Source organism: Panthera leo, chromosome B1 (genome assembly GCF_018350215.1).
Source record: "Panthera leo isolate Ple1 chromosome B1, P.leo_Ple1_pat1.1, whole genome shotgun sequence".
Taxonomy (NCBI): Eukaryota; Metazoa; Chordata; class Mammalia; order Carnivora; family Felidae; genus Panthera; species Panthera leo.
The window spans coordinates 141,262,781-141,276,858 of record NC_056682.1 but is presented as its reverse complement, the minus strand read 5'-3'; the positions used below and the strand labels follow the sequence as shown (position 1 = coordinate 141,276,858).

General features: G+C 41.3%; 1 protein-coding gene across 3 annotated transcripts in view; it reads left to right on the top strand.

Annotated features, from left to right (window-relative positions):
* Positions 1–14,078, top strand: part of FRAS1 (Fraser extracellular matrix complex subunit 1) — a 429,297-nt gene that overhangs the window by 243,457 nt on the left and 171,762 nt on the right. The gene's annotated exons all lie outside the window — the stretch shown is intronic.

The following is a 14,078-nucleotide window of genomic DNA, read 5'->3' as shown; positions in this document are numbered from 1 at the left end:
TGGGAGGCATTCTGAGATGCTGCTGGGAAAGGTGAAAAGGCTAAGATCTGGTTGGATATATGCTGCTGAGGTTGATCTGTCTGTAGGACTTGTCTTTGGGCAGTGATATGAGGTGTGGTCAATTATCTAGATCATAGTATGGAGCAAACACATTTAGTCTGGGACAGCATTAATGCCTCAGGTGTCCATTTTGGGGGGGAGCACAGCAAATTAATGACAACCCTCCAAGTGTGGCTGGTTGTGCCATGGTCCTGGATGATCCATTCCTTTTTGCAGATGACCTTAGTTGATAGCTAGACATTGGGGTCCAGAATTTATATCCTAGGAAGACTAAACTGTCAACAGCAGGGCTACAGCCAAAAGATGCTGGTATTCAGGGAAAAACATAATTGTAAAGACTGCAAACATTTTAGGGGCAATGAAAAGTGGAAGCTCGGAGAGTCCAGGCTTGAGACTCATGAGATACCCCACAGCTGCAGAGTGTGAGCCTCTTACCAGTACTGCCAGCTATAGGCACGGCTGACTTGGGAAGTGGGCAGGTAGGAAACATTAGTGCCTACCCTTGAAGAAGAATCTAGGGATGGCAGGGGCTGACTGTTATTATAGTTTGTGAGCTTGAGTTCAGCAACCGCTTCTTTAGGATACAAAGGAGCAGTTACTATGAGAACTAAGAGGTTCTCCTGGTTTCAGTACATTAGTAAGTATTTACATAGAACCCACAAGGTGCTGAGTTGCCATTTGAGGGGACATGAATATCTTGCACGCTACTTAAGGAGGTGAACCAAAAACACAACTGGCAGTTAACAATAGTACAAAGAATCTTATGGATAATAACACCAACAGGCAATATGGGTTATAGGAGTTCAGAGGCATAAAAGATGCGAAAAGCATTGTAGAGAAGGGAGAACCTAAATTCTTCCTGAGTCATAGCTAGGATTTGGTTAGGCAGAGGGAGGGTAGGCAGGATTTCTGGGTATGGTTCCATAGGAGACGGGCCAGAAGGTAGAACATGTGGGCCATTTGTGGCCAGTGAGTGGTCCCACCTGGCTGAAGAGCAAGATTTGTATTAAGGCACATTAGATGAAATGATTGGAAAATTTAAGTTGGAACCAGAGTCTAGAGAATGCAGAGTTCTAGGCCAGAAAGTTTGAACTGAATCTTGTGGGTAATAGAGTCGTGAGAGTTTGGGAGAAGACTGTGCCTTGGCTAAGTTGTGCTCTGGGCAGGACACCTATAAGCTGTGGAAGGTAAACTAGAGCAAGGAGAGATTATAGTCAGAGAGAGGAGTTAGAAGGGCGGACCTTCATGATGACTTTTCTATTTCCAACCTATTCTGTACGTGGACCCTAAAAATTTTATGCTGGGACATATTTTATAAGTAAATGTTTATGTAAGGAAATTGGAAAAATTTAATTTTTAATGAGTTCTGTTCTCTCCAATGTCCAGAGCCCTCTTTGATAATAAATTAGGTTATTAGGAGTCACATAAATTTTTTAAGGCTAATAGGGGACCATTAGAATAAAGAATCATGGGACTAGGTTAAATGACTCTGGAAATCCTCAGCCCTAGAAGAACAGTCCCCACTAAAATAGGCTGCACGGGACAAACCTTGTCTGTCCTAGGAATTGGGTATAGTAAGTGAAAGTTTTTCAGTAAGGTAACCATTGTGTGGTGCTTAGAAATCCTTTGTTGAATAGATACTGGTGTGTCAGTGCTTGTTACAGAATAATTTGACCAGTAATTTCAATTGTTGATCTTTTCAAGGAGTGCACTGACCCCAAAGTTTGCTTTTTCAAGAAATATATATCCTTTCCATAGTCTTCACACTTCTCTCTGTAGCACCGTAATGAATTCCTTCATTTACAGCTTCATCAAACATTTTTTAGACATACACTCCATGCCAGGCACCATGCTGGGCCCTGGGGATGCCCACGTGAATAAGATATGGTGCTTGTATTCAGGAAGAGTACAGCAGAGTGAACGAAGGACATATGTTTGAATATGATGTTGCTATGGAGAGGAGGCAAATCTGTGGGGCAGGACCCTAACCCACACTGGGTGTGGGGGAGGGTGGGTAGTAAAGGCTTTCCAGAGCACACCATAACTGAGATGATTTTGAAAGATGAGTGAGAATTAGAGGGGTTTGGAGACTTGGAGGGGAGAACATTCCAGAAAATGGGCCAAAGACTATGATCTGTTCGGGCACCAACAAAGAATTAAGCAGAATGTCAGCCCTGAGTGTGGCAGTCATGGTACCTGAAGCAGAAGGAAACAGGGCCAGTCAGGAAGGCCTCGTATGTTATGTTTAAGGAGAATATACTTTGTCATCAAGGCTGTGGGGGTCTCTTGGAAGTTTCTAGGGAGGGGAAGGTCGTGGTTGCATTTCTGTGAAGAGAAAGATCCACCAAAGATTGTGTAGAAGACAAGACTGGGGCAAAAGGATCTTAAGAGGTAGTTGTAAGAAGTCAGATCAGAGAGGAAGCCCTTTAATGAGAAAATCGCTGAGGGGATGAAGACAAGGGGGTATGGCTTCACTAAGAATTAAATATATATTAGGTCGACCTGTGTGAGATTGCTGGGTTTTGTGCACAAATGATCAAATAGTGGCAAGTTTATATGGTTCAACCTAATAGAAGCAATCGAGAAGTCAGCAATATCTCAGCCCTGGAGACTAAGGGAGAGGGAATTTGGGGGATGATTTTCAAGGTTTCTGGGCAAATAAATTTGAGGAGTGGGAGTACCGTTTACTAAGGGCAGGAAATGGAAGACAAGGGGTTTGAACTGGACAAGTTGAATTTGGGGTGATCATTGGACATCTAGGAGTAGCTGTCCATGAGGAGGTGGAAGGTTTAAATGAACACCCGTTTCTTTCTGTAGCCACTAGGAGCTCATCTGCTATTTTTATTTTACCCTGAACCTAAATTCCTAGAACATTTTTTTGAACTCAAGTGTGGCTTTAGTCAGGTCATAGTTTACCTCTGGAACATTTCAAGGACTTTTATCTAAACTCAGAAAGGTGTTAGGGAGAGCTCTGTGATGATAGACAAAGCAGAAGATAATCCTCCCCATGCAGTGCCATCAGTGAAATGCATGTTACCATCGTTGGGAAATTCTAGCCCCTGGAGAAGAACCCTCTCTGTTCCCTCTATCATGTGTGAGCTTGGCAGGGTGGTAGGATTTACTCACAGGATTTATTCTCTATCTGAGCTGTACCTAAGATCATCATCAGAGACCTCTTAATTGCACTTAGCTGTTTAAGAAAGAAAATTACATCTAATCTATCACACAGACAAGAATAAACACATCCTGGGAACAGGTCCAAAACCTCAATGTGTTATCACATATGGAGATGTCATATGTGTGGGTTTTTTTTTGTTTTTTTCCCCCCTGCAAGCTTATCAAAGCAAATATATAGTTTGTGAGATTTACACCAGGGCTGAAGGTTTTCAACAAAGATAAATGAACTGAGGTGAGAGGCAAGAGTGGACAAATTGCAGCAGGCATGGTTCAGTGCTATGGAAACAGGCTTTTTCATCATAGATTTTTGTTGTTGTTTACATTTTGCCCACATGTAAACAACATTCTCCCAAATTTCAAAGCTTGAGGTGCCTTCTCCACTTGTCTTTCTCAGCTAAAACCTTTTCCCCTGTTCATAGAAGATGGTGAAAATTAAAAAGAAAACATGAGGGGACAATATCCAAATGCAGAAGCATTAAAAAAATGCTGTGGGTTTTGTGGAATGCCTGATGGGATGGCTATACATTTGAGTTCTTACATGGAAGAGGAGATAATACTGAGAATAATATGGAGAGGGGGAGACCTGGAAAATTATAAACAGCTGATTTGTTAGGGTTGTACAATTCTGGGGGATTGAATTTTGTTTGTTTAGGCAGTAATGACAGAATGTAAGCAAAAGAAGACAAGTGTCAGTAAAGAAATATTATTCTGAGCATTTTCATATTGTTTTCCATGGGACTCAAGTTTTAAACAATGGTTAATAGGTATTGCATGCAAAAAAAGACTTCTGGCTAAGTGAATTTGGGAAACTCTCAGTTAAATAAAGTGAAGCACTATTCTTTATTGCAGAATTTCTTAGAACCTTAAAAAAGCAGATGTGCATTGTGAATTTCTAAAATGAAGGAGACTGGACACCATTTCTCACACATTTCATTGCAGACCCCTCCCCTTTATTTGTTATAGCCTCTCAGAGCTAATGAGTGTTTTGCAGAACAGTCTTTGGGAAGTCCTGCAATGATTTTAACATATTTGACAATTTATTGGCACTTCCTAAAGGTAAAGTGAAATAATGAACCAATACTCAGATTATGGATTTCCTTTCCCTCCTTTCTTCCTTCCTTCCTTCCTTCCTTCCTTCCTTCCTTCCTTCCTTCCTTCCTCCTTCTGTCCTCTGGGCAAGCAGAAGGTCACCAAGAGTGCTCAGGTTTGCCACTCTCTTGCTTGTTGAAGAGCACCAAAGAGCAATCAATAATCATCTTCCAGTGTTAGGTCTGAGGAGTATTTGCTCTCTGAACCTGACTGAAGCCATTTGTGGACTGATTAGAAGCCCTGTTAACATCTTTCTTCCAAATCATAAAAAGAAAAACTTTTGAGTCCCTCCATGATTTCCCCCATTTATTGTCATCATTTCTGAAAGATGGGAGCCCTAAAAAAATGGTGAAATGTTAAAACGCACAAATTAAAGGAGCAACAAATGCCTGTTTTAGAATAAGCTGATACAACTCCAACATCGAGCAATGAAAACCCAAGTTCAAGTGGAACATAATTAAGGAGCTGGGAAGAAGCCCTGTGTGAGCCAGTGTGCCGGCTCTCTGCCTCCATGCACCATGGCTTGAAGCCAGAGGTGAGAGCCAGTTCTTGTTTGACACCAGCTTCTGCATGTGGGGCAGGTGCGTTAGCACTGCCCTACATCTTGCTGTAACTGCTCCTGCAACTACAAACTGAAAGGAAGGTGAGAGAAACACACTATAAACATGTAGCAGTTACTACCTTATTTTGATCATCAAAATCCTGTCCATCTATTCCCCATGATTCCATCCTTTCTAGGACCAGCTTCCTCTTGGCATGACCCAGTTTTAATTCCTGGTGGGCTGATTGTTTCTACCAGTTACCTAGTACTTGGCATTGACTAGCTCACGTTTCCTGTGAGTGATCTTTTCGTGGTATCTAATAATAGGTGACTGTTCTGAGGGCTTCTTATGTGACATGCATTGTGCTAATTGCTTTGAATGCATTTTGCCATTTAATATTAACAATGATCCTCCAAAGTAATACTACTGTTACATTTGAAGAAACTGAAACACAGAAAGGTAACTAATTTGTTCAAAATGACAAAAGTAGGAAGACAGGGCCAAGATTTGAACTTAGTATGATTCCAAAATCTACATGTTTAACCATTTTGTTGTACTCTACGGTGCTAAATATAGTTTTACAACAATAGGGACTCAAGAACAATTTTTTGATTAGTGGATTAAAAGGTGGATTAAAAGGGACTGGCGTAACAGGATGCGATAGAGAGCATTGTTGGGGAATGTTCCAAGAACTTCCTTGTCTGTTTCAAAGCTAAGGAAGCTGTTTAGAGTGCCACGTACTCTTATTGTATATATTCTTATAAATACATACACTTTAAAGAAAAACATTAATGCACACTGAAATTTAATAATTTATATCATTCTGCATTTATTTTTTTAAATATTTATTTACTCATTTTTGAAAAGCACAAGTTGGGGAGGGTCAGAGAGAGGGGGACAGAGGATCTGAAGTGGGCTCTGAGCTGACAAGCTCACAGTAGCAAGCCCAGTGTGAGGCATGAACCGTGAAATCATGACCTGAGATGAATTTGGACACTCAACCGAATGAGCCACTCAGGTGCCCCGCATTCTGCATTTGCTTTAAATGTTTATTTATTTTTGAGAGATTGCAATAGTGCAAGAGAGGGAGAGAGATGGGGGACAGAGGGTCTAAAGCTGGCTCTGTGCTGACAGCAGAGAGCCCAGTGCGGGGCTCAAACTCACGAACCAAGATATCATGACCTGAGCTGACTGAGCCACCCAGGCGCCCCTTACTTTAATCTTTTTCAGTGGATACGTTGCATTTTTTTATAGTTGTAGTCAGCACCTATGTATTTCTTTGTTCATTTCTCTTAAATATCACTTTAATTTATGTATTTCTGTGTGTTGGCAAATATTGGAAGAATCCACATTATCATCATTTGTAATGGCTAACTGGTGTTCCATTATGTTTGTTTTCCTTAATTTGAGTGGCCATTTCCTATCGTAGAGCTGGGCAGTAACCAGCAGGGGGTGGATTTACTGCCTGGGCCATCAGGGGTTAAGTATGAGATGCAGGGTTTCAGCTGGGACTAGGTCTGTTTCTCAAGTTATTGTTAATAGTAACATTGGTGTGTTTCTGGAGTTTTATACTTTTCAAAACATTTTCTCATTTATCTTTTCATTTGATCGTCCAGGAAACCTTGCTGTAGAGGTGGGAACTCTTATTCTGTGGGAATTCTCAGTGCAGTCATCACTGTACTGGCACATAGATGATGATCAAGAAATGCTGTGTAAATACATGACTCGAATCTGGCGCCCTAATGATTACGATAATCCCTTCTAATGCTTCACATGGTAATTATGTCAAGGGTCTTTCTTCTTAGTGTGACCCATTTTTTGCTTCTTATCTCTTTCTTGTTCGCCTTCCACTTCATTCCATCTGGTCCAATTCTTCTATCTCTATATTTTTTCAATTTTCTAGTATCTTTTTTTTTTCTTTAAACACTTGCTGCTTTATTTTCCTTATCTTCTTCTTTGGCAATTCACTTTCTTTTCTTATTCCTCATCTTGTCAGCCTATCTCCTATTGCTTGAACTATGAATTGCATATCCAGTCTCTCTCCAGAACTTTCAGTGATTGTCTCTCCCTTGTTCTCCCAATTTGTGTTTTAAGAGACCACCCTGTCTGTTGAAGGATGATTGAATATTTCAAGGTGTTTCTCTTCTTTACTTTTCCTTCCAGAAAAAAAAAAAAAAGAACATGACCTATGCTTAAATTGGGGCCTTCCTAAATTAAAAAAAAAAAAAAAAAAAAAAAAAAGGAAGAACTTGTATATTCTCCTTCATGTGACTTCTACTAAATAATATCTTACCTGGATTTAGTAATAACAGAAAGACCTTACTTAAAAACCTTCTACTTGGCAGGGCTCCCGATGAAATCAGGACTGTTGTTGTCTTCATAAGAACTGCAGGCCACAGTCTTGCTCAAAGAACACAACTGAATTTAGACCCACAGGTCATCCTCTCAGTACTAAAGATAGCAAGATTGCTAAGGCTGCACTTAGCCATGTTTCTTACACACATGTAAATCTCTGTGGTTTACATGCTATAGGCAAAAACAGTGATTTAGATGTAGGCGTGACCATCAGTACCAGTGTCAGTTCTGACTGGGCCTACAGTGGATAAAGAATAGTGGCCAATGGGGGCGCCTGGGTGCCTCAGTCGGTTGAGTGCCAACTTCAGCTCAGGTCACAATCTCACAGTCCATGAGTTCAAGCCCTGCGTTGGGCTCTGTGTGGACAGCTCAGAGCCTGGAGCCTGCTTCGGATCCTGTGTCTCCCTCTCTCTCTGCCCTTCCCCGGCTCATACTCTGTCTCTGTCTCTCTCTCTCTCAAAATAAATAAACAGAATAGAATAGAATAGAATAGAATAGAATAGAATAGAATAGAATAAAATAAACATTAAAAAAAATTTAAGTGGGGTGCCTGGGTGGCTCAATCGGTTGAGCATCTGACTTTAGCTCATGAGTTCAAGCCCCATGTCAGGCTCTGTGCTGACAGCTCAGAGCTTGGAGCCTGCTTTGGATTCTGTGTCTACCTCTCTCTCTATCCTTCCCCCACCCCCTCTCTCTCTTTTAAAAACTAAATAAACTTAAAAAAAATTTTTTTTAATTTAAAAATAGTGGCCAACATTTTTCAGCATTTACTATGTGCCAGCTCCTCATGTGTATCCTCTCATTTAATCCTGACTGCAAACCTTCGAGGTCAGTCCTATGATTGGTAGCATCTCCATTTTATAGCCCAGGAGACTGAGACTAGGGACATTAGCCAATTTAGTCAGTGTTTCACAGCCAGGAAGTAGTAGAGCTGGGCATTGAAGGGGGGCCACATCAGAGGGTACACACTGAGCACATGTCACCAGCCTCTGTCCAGTAAGACCTTCTCTGCTTCTCAGCAACTGTACTATTTGGAGCTCCCTTTGGTGTTTTGTCATCCTGCCCACCCTGGCCTTTTCTTGCGCACTGTCCCCACTTTCCCTCAACTCCAATCTCACTCAGATTGGTTTACATCTCTGCTTTCTTTCTCATTCAAAAGAATAACATGATCTGATAAAAACAACAACAAAAACTCTCCCTCACGTTTCTCCTCAAGTGTCTCTGCATCTTCTTTTAGATACTTCTTTTTCCTTACTTTCTCCGAGAAAGGAGTCCCCCTCACCCTGGCTCCTCCATCTGTGGCCTGGAGCCTGTCTGTGCATCACCCTTGTGAACTGGTCTTTCCAGGCAGTTATTTCCTCTTCTTGTTACTCATTTCCCCCCCTCCTTCCCTCCCTCCCCTCATCCCCCAGCCCCTTTCCTCTGGGACCGCAGCATCCCTCCCAGCCTCAATCCAGTCCTCATTTTTGTTTTCTCCTCGGAGCCCATGTTTAGTGCACACGTGATGGCCATTTCCAGGCCCTCAGTTTTACATGTCTACCTCCTGGACAACTACTGCACAGGAGCACCATACTCAAAACCTCCAAAGGAAACTACCCATCTTCATCTCCCTTAATCTACCAGGTCCATTTCTTCCATCTGCTGAATTTCCTGTCCACCCACTACTGATTTTTCAATCAGGGTAATTCGAAAACAGTTGAGTTACCCTGCTTGCCCCCTGCCCTATTGCACATTCCAATCACTGCTGCATCTCACCAAGTTCAAGTCCTTCCTATTCTCTTTGGATAAAATATTCTCTGGTCCCCCTTAAATATATGTTGCATTTCAGGTGTGGCTTTCCTAAAGTAGACCCTGTCGTGAGCATCTCAAGGGAAGATGCAGCATCTGACTCAATGCTCTGTCTCCTGAGGTAACTTCCACAGTGCCTCACACCCAACTCACATTCCATAAATGTTCATTGAAGTGAACGTTTTCTTGTTGGGGAGGTAAACCAAGAGCAAAGCATGAGCTTTTGGAAGGCTAGGTAGGAGGCATCGTCATACACGGAGGAGTGGTTCTCATGACCCCTTGTTGGCAGCGAGAACTGGCACCAGAACTGAGCAGAGAGCTGTGCTCCGTCCATCTGGCACTGCCTCTCGCTGCTACAAAAAGAACACAGGGTTTGTAAGAGCTCACTCACGGGTGGGCTAGGACAAAGCAATCTGTGGGGAAAGAGAGGGTGCTTTTTTCCCTTCCGCCATCTGTATGTTATTTTGTGGATTTCTTCTGTACTATCTCACAAGTAGTACCTCGTCAATTTTAAAGGTGGCATCTGAATTCAAATTCTATACGCACTTTAAGGGCCCCAAGTTCTGGCAAGAAATCACTTCTGTTTCACATGATGAGGAACAGCCACAAGTGCTGATTATTTTAACCGCTTCCAAACACATTTAATGTGGTTGCATTAAGAACCTAATCGACTGACAGGACATTATTAAAAACTCACTGTGTGTCTAAATTTGTCTTTATAGGTCATTATTTATCAGCTAAGGAGTCACTGCCCCATAAAACCAACATCCAAAGCCATTGCTTTGACAGTATGCATTTACTTTAATATCTTCAAGCTTTTTTGACTTCGCTCCAAAGACGTAAAATAAGTCATTTCACTGCCGTGTGCTTCCATCCATCATGATTGTGGGTAATCCTCACTGATCCTCGAAGCAGAGCCTTTGTGATTTGAAGAAAGCATCACACAGTGATGACCACATGTAATTTCCCTACAGCTGCAGGGTGACATATTAGAGGATATTGCAGCTGCTGAGTCAAAATATTTTTTTTGTATATTAAAATTTTTAGCATGTCTGCATGCTGTGCATATTTAGGGAACAAATGGAATCCTCCGCTTGCTTAAAAAGAAGAAATGTATTTATTTCAGCCCGAGCTAATACTCCCTTTCCAGTCTCCCTTGTAATGTGTTCATTAATTTGTTTGTTTAAAGTGCTCATTCACTGGGTTCGGTAGCAAGCAGGCACACATACAAACAGCTGGAATTTCATCTGCCCTGCCCTGTACCACATGCTTATTCTACACCAGTAATCTGAAACAGGCTACGCATAAATGTATCCCGGGTCTCTCTTCTTTCTTTGTCACCCTTAATGAGTCATATTTAAAGACTCTTCACTGTAATTGAAATCGTGACAAATAAAGATTTACTTACTGAGGAGCATTGCTAGGACCTGGAGAGACGGCCTCCGGAATAGGAGCTGCTTTTAAGCAATTAATGGATACACACTCACCATTTAGACATATTTGAGGTTAGCCTCCTTTTTTGATTACAGACAGCAAGGTCAGATGCAAATGCCTTACTTCACAGATGGGGCTTTTAGGATGGGACGTTAATCCTTGCAGAGGTTGCTAGATTGGTGGGTTGGAAACTCCATTCCCCTATTATAGTAACTGCAGCCCTGGTTCAAATTAAGCTGTGACAGTATAAACTTCCTCTAGTGAATCCTGTGAAATTGTTCCAAATGTCACCTGCAGGGAGAGGAATGGGCAGGGAAGGTGGGGTGAGGAGGATTATAGGGGAACTCACTCTGGTTTGTTGGCCTGAGAATACGGCTGCCATTTTGAGGACACAATTTCTGACAGTAGTTATGTTCCTACAGTGTGGGTCCAGCAAGGATCTGAGTTAGGATTTGTCAGATGGTCACCACCTACCAGGAAGAATGCAAGAGTTGCCTCTAAATTAGCTTAATTCTTAGAAAATATGCCTATAGATTTTCCTACACGTGAAGTGACGGGTGTCAGAGTAGTTTCCCGGGACACATGGTCATCTGCTGCAGTGCCTGGATATGGGGCTCACACCACCTCTTGATTATGTTTACAGTGTATAATTAATACATTTGGCTGGCTGTGGGGACATTTATCTTTTCATTATCTCAAATTCAACCAACAAGGCAGTTGTAAATTGTCACACACATAGAGCCAAGTGGCACCCTTTTCCTCTTGGCCTGAAGTGGATTTTGAAAACCAGGATGAGCCTTTTTCATGAGCCTCCAAATCCCCTACAACCTGTTAGTATTTTAACTCCAATAATCTTTTTTTTTTTCTTTCTTTCAACAAATAGGTAGGGACTACCCACTAGGTACTACTGATTTGGTCAAATTCTACTTTGTTTTAATTTTTAAAGGTATTTTAGAAGCTGACATTTTGCAGAAAGGTCTTCCCAGGGCATGCCTGAGAGACAAACCACTGGCACGTTGGCCTTCCTTCTCAAAAGAAATCCAAGATCTTCATTCCTGGTCAAGATAGCTTTCATGTACTTATGTTATAGTATTTTTTATATTCTTATTATGCCTAGTCCAGCACAAGCCTCATGAGAACAGTTCAACAGTGGAATGTTATTAACAGAGAAAGTCTTCTAGATGTAATGGAGGGGAGGAGGTGAAAGAACAGCAGGGACCTTGGTCCCTCCCCCCAGAAAGGTTCATATTGAGAGCTGCTGTATGCCTGAGTTTTCTTAGATTGTTGGTTCTTTGCTATGGTTCTCATGTCTTCTCTCAACACTAGTTACCTTCCATATAACAATTTCTCATTTAAATCTGTAATAAAAAACACAGAGAACTCTGTAAATAGACTGGTAATGAATACACACACACACACACACACACACACACACACACACACACACACATGCACACGCACATGCACACACCCATTCCTGATTGCCTTTGAAATAAAATACATATTCCTTTCCATGACTTATGTGGTATTCTAAAACTGGTACAGCCAGGTCCTAAGTGGTTCTTTTGTGTGTTCTTCAAGATCCAGCCATATTGAACTTTTCTCAGTTCCTTGAAGGCATCCTGTTCTGTTGGGCTGCTGGGTTTTGGCCTAAGTTTTTCCTCTTCTTCGGACTGTTTCTCATCCTGTCCAGCTTACCCTCACTAGGGGTTCATGGCTCCACCTTCTCTAGGAGGCCTTCCCATCTCCTGGCCTGGATCAGGACCCCTATTATAGATTTATATGGCACCCTGGTACTTAGCCTGTTAGCATTTTACAAAATGTTTAACAGTCTTCTGGCAGTACTGCCTCTCAGTGTTTGCCATACACTCTATCATTGCTCATCCCACGGTGCCATCATCTCTACTGCCCTCCGACGCAGGTCTCAATTTGGAGAAAAACCCTCCTTAAGGCAAGAAGCACAGTCCAAGTCCACTTTACTGTTGGATTCTTGAATATTCCACTTGGCTGCCTCCAACCTATTCTGTGGGAGTGGAAGGCAAGGGTAAAGTGAATGGTCTTTCTGCCTCTGCCCCTTCTTCCTCTCCGGACTGAAGCATTTTTCTGGGCTTGGGTACAGAAGTGAAGAATGCAGGGGTTGTATTGGTGGTGGAGGGCCTGGGTCTGTTAGCTCCAATGCACTTCAAAGTTTTGTTTTTTTCTTCCATCTTTCATCTGTTCCCTGGACTCTGGGAATTTGGTATCTTTGTAGATTTGATTCTGATAACTTTCTCTGGGATTTGATTCTGATAACTTTCTCTGGGAGTACATGATGGTCCATGCTTCCTGGTTCAATGGGGATAGTTACTTGCAGTGAATGAGAAAAGAACTCATTGGTTGATATATCAAATTATTGTTTGATTACACATATTTCACACTCAACTATAATTATATATCCAGGGTTGTTTTTTTCCCCACCATAATGAAAGCTCCATGCCTACAGTAGGCATTTAAACATTTTTATTGTTTGAAAGATTTTTTAATGCTCAGACTCACTTATAATAAAAGAAATATAAATGAAACCAATGATGTAATAGCAGTTTTCACCAACCAGATTAAACAAGATTGCCTTATTATTTTTCAGTTCCTTAGTGCAGGCAGAGTTATGATGGAACAGTCTTATGAGTGGCTCTTGGAAATGTAATATGATACAAACTTTCTGGAATGGAATTTGTAACACCTATTAAGAATTTTACATGTTTTTCATGCCTGTAGTGGTTAAAAGTACATGCTCTAGAGTCAGTGTGAAGATGACATGTGTGAGCAAATCAACCTCTGAGTCTCCATTTCCTCATCTTTAAAATGGGGATAATAATACCACCTACTTTATTTTTGCAAATGAGATTATGCATTTATAATAATTAGTATAGTACTCGATATATATTCAGAGCTCAATAAATATAAGCTGTAATAATAATATGAATTGCATCCTTGATAACGTCTTTGGGGAACTAATCTAAAATGCACAAAGGTCTTATCTGGGCCTTCATTATGAAAGTGGACAAATTGGAAGTAAATGTTCAAGTACAGTTGACTCTTGAACAACAGAGGTTTGAACTCTGCGGGTCCACTTATATGTGGATTTTTTTGTTGTTGTATAAATACAGTACAGTACTGTGAATATGTTTTTTCTTATGATTTTCTTTTCTTTTCTTTTCTTTTCTTTTCTTTTCTTTTCTTTTCTTTTCTTTTCTTTTTGAGAGAGAGAGAGTGGAGGAGAAGCAGAGAGAGGGGAACAGAGGGTCAGAAGCAGGCTCTGTACTGACAATAGAGAGCCTGATGCGGGGCTTGAACCCACAAACCATGAGATCGTGACTGGAGCTGCAGGCAGATGCTTAACCTACTGAGCCACCCAGGCTCTCCATTTCTTATGATTTCTTAACATTTTCTTTTCTCTAGGTTACTTTATTGTAAAAATACAGTATGTAATGCATATAACATGCAGAATATTTGTTAATTGATTAACTTATTACAGTCACCTATTTAAGGCTTCCAGTCAATAGTAGGCTATTAGTAGTTAAGTTTTTGGGGAGTTGAAAGTTGTACACAGATTTTTGACTGCGCAGAGGTCAGCACCCCTAACCCTTGGTTTTT